The following is a 6,000-nucleotide window of genomic DNA, read 5'->3' as shown; positions in this document are numbered from 1 at the left end:
CCCAGTTGGAAGGAGCATGCAGGAGGACCTGTAAGCAACTCAAACCACTTCAGGGAGTGCAACCTTTGCAGATGACTGAGCAAATCATCACTGCACAATCCCAGCTTCCTATCTTGCACCTCTCCAGCTCCATATGTTTCTCCTTACCACGTATAGTTTTTCTGCTCTTCAGACAGTTTTTCATGCATCAAGCCATGCCAAGTCCTAAATTCATCAGGAGGAGTAGATTGGCATGGGACACTGAATCCTACAGCTTGTTCGAACGCAGCCTGCTTGCAGTCCGCATCTCCTGGAGAGTCTGCTTGAGGTCAGTGGTTTGGGCTCTCATGAAGCCTGAAGTTACTCTTCAGGAATTCACTCTTCTTAAGAAGGGCTGATTTATTCTTCTATGGCTTTTTGGAAACATTCCAGAGGACGACTGGGTGCAGTTCCTGCTTCATCTCACAGGTGGGCTCCACCATCCAGCACACGTGCCTTATCCAGGACTGCCACACCGACATTCTACAACCCCCATGCCCCATTTGGTTTGGTCCTTCCCCCTCTTTTCCCCATCTCATCTGTTTCAATTCCTGTTCCAGGGCTGTTTCCTCCATCTCTGCCTAATGATGGTGATGGGGTTAGGCAAAGAGTTCAACTTTTAGCCTTCAAAAGCCTTGCCTTCACCATCTCTGGATAACTCTTGGAGTTGGCTCATACTTGGTAGCAAAGTCACATCACTTGGAAGGGATGAGTTCTGGCCAAAGAGTGACAAGACACCCCTATGTGCTTCACCATCGCTGTGTCTGCCCCTTACATTGCAGATATAGGAGCATCTCTGGAAATAACTGCCGGCTCTGGAGGGTTTCAAGTTAAGGCATGAGCTAAGAGAGTAATCTGAAATGAATAATTTATTTTGGTGAATTTTTGCTTCCCTCTGTTTACAGATTGTCTAGGAGCAGATTGCAGCTTTCTCACCTCAATTCATTATTGGAAACTATTTGCAGATAGTTCCCAGTCTGCAACTCATTTGCTAACTCTGTTGGGAGTACTGCAGATCCGAAATCAGAGATGTTTTGAATGGTCATGTGGTACTGCCATGCTCTCATTCCTCCATGAAATATACGTGACGTTTAGAATCAGGCTTTAAGGGCAGATGCTCCTAATCAGGAACTAGATGTTTGTTTTCTGCCAGTGCTCTCCAGCAGCCGTCTTGTATGTTCTTACAGCTGCCCCAGCCGGGACACCCAGCAACACCAAGCGAGTAGGAATCAAAAAGAATAAACTTAAACTCGAAACAAATCAAAACAAGCAAACAATAATTGTAGAAGAAGTGTATCTCGCTGTCTCAAAGCAGAGAGACAATGCTCAGCAAGCTCAGAGGGAAAAACAAAAGGCTGACCCACTTACTGAACATACGAGCTGCAGCCCACACCATCCATGTGGTGGAGCTGGGAACAGCAGAGCTCCTGAATTTCTGACTTGTGAGCAGTGATAGGGCCTGGGGGTGACCCCAGCTGAGTCATTCTGGTGTGGCTGTGATGGAGCTGTCATGTTTCTGAGCTGTTGCTCTCAGGAGTGTTCCTACTCCTTGGTCACTGCAGTCTTGAATCCTATCCTGTCCTGTACTCAGAGGGAAAGAAACCTACACCCTGATCAGAAATCCAGTGGCAGACCTTGATAAGGCTAGATACTGGGGATGCAGAGTCTTTCTCAGCAGAGCCCACCTTGTACCCAGGTCCATGATGGAGTCCCTGTTCTGAATCAACTGTTTGGCCTGGAAGTCACTGGAAGACATCTCTTAAGGCTTTGCATTTCCCTTTCCTCAAAGCTTTCCAGCACTGCCAGTTGTTTCACTCTGCTTTTACAGGGCAGAGTAAGCTTGGGGCAGCTCCGAGCCATGTGCAAACTCTCATCCAGCTAAGTCTCCCTAAGACCTGAATTCGAACAGCTGTCTGTGAGAGATGCCTGGATGAGCCCTACAGAGGTGCTGAAGGATTCCTGGCATGTCCCAATCTCGGCAGCACTGCCAGGACCAGGTGGGAACCTTTTGCTGCATGACGAGAAGGGATTGATGTGTCAGGCTGAAGCGAGAGCTGAGATGATTTACAGGAGAGACTCGTCCAAGCCGACCCTATTGCTGAGGCAGAAGAAGTCTGAAATCTGAGAGAAATCACGAAGCAGAAGCAATGAGGCTCATAATTCACCTTCCTGGGAGAGGCAGCATCCATGGGGAATCACTGCCTATGGCAGGGGCTGGATGCACTGAGAGAAGGGAAGCTATTCTTGCTCTGCCTTACCCATCCAGGCACTGCAAGGCTCTGGTACATTTTTCATGGCAGTAGGAGCAAAAAAACACAGCAAGGCATGTAAGAACAATAAAGATATTCAATGCCTTTTCTTGAACTGAAGTGATCTGGTGAGGAGATGAGACAGTTGACAGAGATGGGGTGGGGTTGGGTGGATCAAGCCAGGCAAAGGTCATACTGTGAAGCTGCTCCTGGGCCAAGTCTGGATGCCTGGGAAGTGGCAGAAGGGTTCTGCAGTGAGAGTCATGGAATCATTACCATTGGAAAGGATCACTAAGATTATGTAGTCCAAGTGTCAAAGGACAATAGGATGGGTGTCCACCCATGGACACAGGGGCAGGAAGAACATGGAACATGTCAAGGAACCTCGGGGCACTGTTGGGAGGTCAGAGGCCACTTTGCTCCATCTGACCCACTGTCCTCCTGCTATACAAATGGATGCAGGTAGTGAGCAATCTGTGCTCACTACAAAGGCAAAAGTGAAAACTGGAAAGCTTCTTACCCAAATGGTTCTTTGTGGGAGCAGGGCCCAGCCCTACGGAGCTCTTGAGTTGTAGAGGACTTCAGTGCATAGACAATCAATGGGAATACACTGTGCAGGTGCTGCGTTCCCCTGGTACGTGTGTTAAAATGTGATTTTCCCCTTCTGGCTCTCCACCTTCTTCTCATCACCTTCAGACTCAGGAATTTGCCCCAAATGTGCTACAGCCACTGTGGCCACACGAGTGAGCAAGCAGCTAGTCAAAGCCTTGCAAACAATACTCACGATCCAAAGGAAGAGAACTGATCTAAATGTGATTAAGAGCTAGGTAGAGATGATCTTGTAATTATCCAGTCAAAGCAAGGTGTCTCTTGATCTGAATGAATACTGGCTCCTTTCCAAGCTGCAAATGAGCTGCACAGAACTCCTCACGCTGTAATTGCGAGCCACCCCATATCTCCCAGGAGATCGCCTGCTTGGGAGGCTCTTTCTCTTTGCTAGACAGTGCTTAGCCATGTTGGGAAATGGAAAGCACAAATGTCCAACAGGCACAGAGGGAAGATCCTCCTGTGTCTTATAACATGAGATTGGAAAGCCAGCTGGCACTAGGGTGAACCACTTTGCATGCCAGGGTCACAGCCACCACGTTCCTTCATGGTGTCCTGTGTGCTACAGACTGTTGGGTCTTAAACCAGCCCAAAGTGGGGCAGGGATCTGCTAGAAAAGTCAGGCCCAGCACTCTGTGGATGTGCTCTCTCCACTTCAAGATTAACCTTTCAGAAATGTCAGCCAAACAGCTGCATACAACCTGCTGCCTTGGTGTTAGAACCTGTAATTTTTGGCCTTGTGACTATAGCTTCAGTTAACTCCTTCACTGCCTGTGTTCACTTTCCTGCTCTCTCCCAGACAATTCCAGCTCCAAGGTCCTTTTATCTGCAGTGATCTTCATGCTCTGCATGTAGGCGACCCCTCTTTCCCAATGCACTGCTTGGGATGGCAATGTCAGAGGGCACTACTCAAACACGAGTGCTTGGAGGTGTGTTAACAAGGAGAAGCAGCATATTGCTGACTTGCAGGAGCTGGACTGTCATTGAAGAAAGAGTAAGGCAGGGTGGGATCATCCTTCCTCGCCTCCCCAGATGTCCAAAAATCAACAAAGCATGCTACGAGCAGAAAGCAGAAGGACTCTGTGTCTACTGCCACAATTCACCTTTCCTTTAGACCTAAAACTCTTTCATCTGCTTCTTCAGGGCAGATCTGCTACCTGTCACAGGACCCAAAGGAGACAGCAAACTGCTAAATAGGCCATGGTTCCATCTGAGCCAGGAGGGTTAGAAATTGAGAGCAAAGCACTCCCTAGACAGCATGTTCTCAAAAAGTTGGGGGCAATGTGTGCAGGACAGGCAAAGAGAGGGGCTGTATGGTGCAGGGTGGGGTTGGGCAGCATGCACTGTATTGGGTACAGGTTGGCAGTTGACATGGGCAGGAGTACAGCTGGAGATTGTCCTTATGCAGAATGAGTAGAGGAAATGGTATGCAAAGCAAGTTGAGTAGAGAAGAATGGGATGGGATGGGATGGGATGGGATGGGATGGGATGGGATGGGATGGGATGGGATGGGATGGGGTGGGGTGGGGTGGGGTGGGGTCGGGTGGGATGGGATGGGATGGGATGGGATGGGATGGGATGGGATGGGATGGAGGCAATGCCCTGCCTTTGAGCCAAGCTGGGGAGGGAGCTGCCCCCAGGACTCCACATATCTAGTCCTGGCACAGGTGTTGTCCAAAGTCAAGGTGAGGACATCCCTCAAAGCACATCCTGCTTCCAGCTGTTCCCCAGCTAGTCCCCAAAACTTAAGCCTCCAACAGTGAGTGTTACTGCATAAGAATGGGGCTACATTTACATTTGGGAGGCTCTGTCTTGTCCTGAGGAAAGCCAGATTCATCTCTATCTATTGGTGCCCTGAAAGACCTGCATGTGAGGTAGGTTCTGGAGAAGAGCCATACTGTAAGCTGTCTGGTGCTCAGGGTCCTACCTTGGCCTCTAAATCTTGAACTGCAACAGAACATGACAGCTACTTCAGAACCTCCCCAGCTTTATGCACTTCTATGACTTGGTGATGACACGGTGCCAAAAAGCCCCAGGCACTGTAAAAAATAAAGCTGTACTCCCACAGCTTGGCCAAGATACACTGCTCTGTTTGCAGTCCCTGAGACCATCTGAGGGACCCTTACATAGCTCTGCCAGCTGCAGCTGACCTGATGATCTGACATTGTTCCCAAAGGGAACCTTTCCCCAGCTCCACATTTACACTTTGCTTGTGGATGATGGGTAAAATGACAGCAAAAGGTATCTAGAAGACATCTGGAAGGCACACAACCCAGATGCCTGTGGACAGCTGAGGCTGCTTGCCTAATTAGAGTCCACTCTTAATAAATGCCCTCCAGCTGGCTCAGATGTCCAATTGAACTTTCCTTTGGTTGCATTTCTTTTTTTCTTTTTTCTTCTTCTCTCTCTCCACAGATGACTGCAGGCATTGAAGGTCTTTGGCTGAGAGGAGACACTGTACCAGTTTCCTGACTCATTTGATACCATACCTACAGAGAAAACTGGGTAGACCTTCAAGAATGTGGGTGCAGCACAAGCCCTAGGTGCAAGCAGCTGTGGAGATGGCCAAGATAAAGGTGGCAAGTCATAAGAGAGATATGAATATTCAATAACATACATACCCCTACATATATAGGTAACTGCTATCTATATATGTATATATACATATGTACACATGCATATATACAGGTAGCAGTTTGAAACCTCCCATTAGCAGAGCCAGAGCCACCATGTCTTCCTGTTCAAAATGTTCAAAACGTTCTGCTGTTTCTGGCACCATCCTTCCTGTCTCCTTTGCCCATTGAGCAAATGAGTTCAGTTTAATGAGATCTGGCTTCCTGCTCCTCAGGATAGCTGCAGATGGGAGTTGCCCGAGCAGTAAGCACTGTCTGCTCCAGGACAGGGAAACTAGTGAGAGGGATGAGGATAGAAAACCACCTTCACTTTGTTTCATCTCCAACCAGTGTAAATATTATGCTTTTAGGTAAACTGAGGTAAGCTCTTCTCCTTGCATCACGCAGGAAAACGATCCCAAAAGCACACGGGTGGGATGAGATCGGGTAGAGGTGCAGGGGTGGAGATGCGGACTCTGCCTTCTCTGGGCCTCCCCGGGGAACGCAGTGACCCC

The sequence above is a fragment of the Lagopus leucura genome, unplaced genomic scaffold, assembly GCF_019238085.1.
Source record: "Lagopus leucura isolate 7727_CA_CO unplaced genomic scaffold, USGS_WTPT01 Super-Scaffold_100071, whole genome shotgun sequence".
In the NCBI taxonomy this organism is placed as follows: domain Eukaryota; kingdom Metazoa; phylum Chordata; class Aves; order Galliformes; family Phasianidae; genus Lagopus; species Lagopus leucura.
This window is presented reverse-complemented; position numbering follows the sequence as displayed.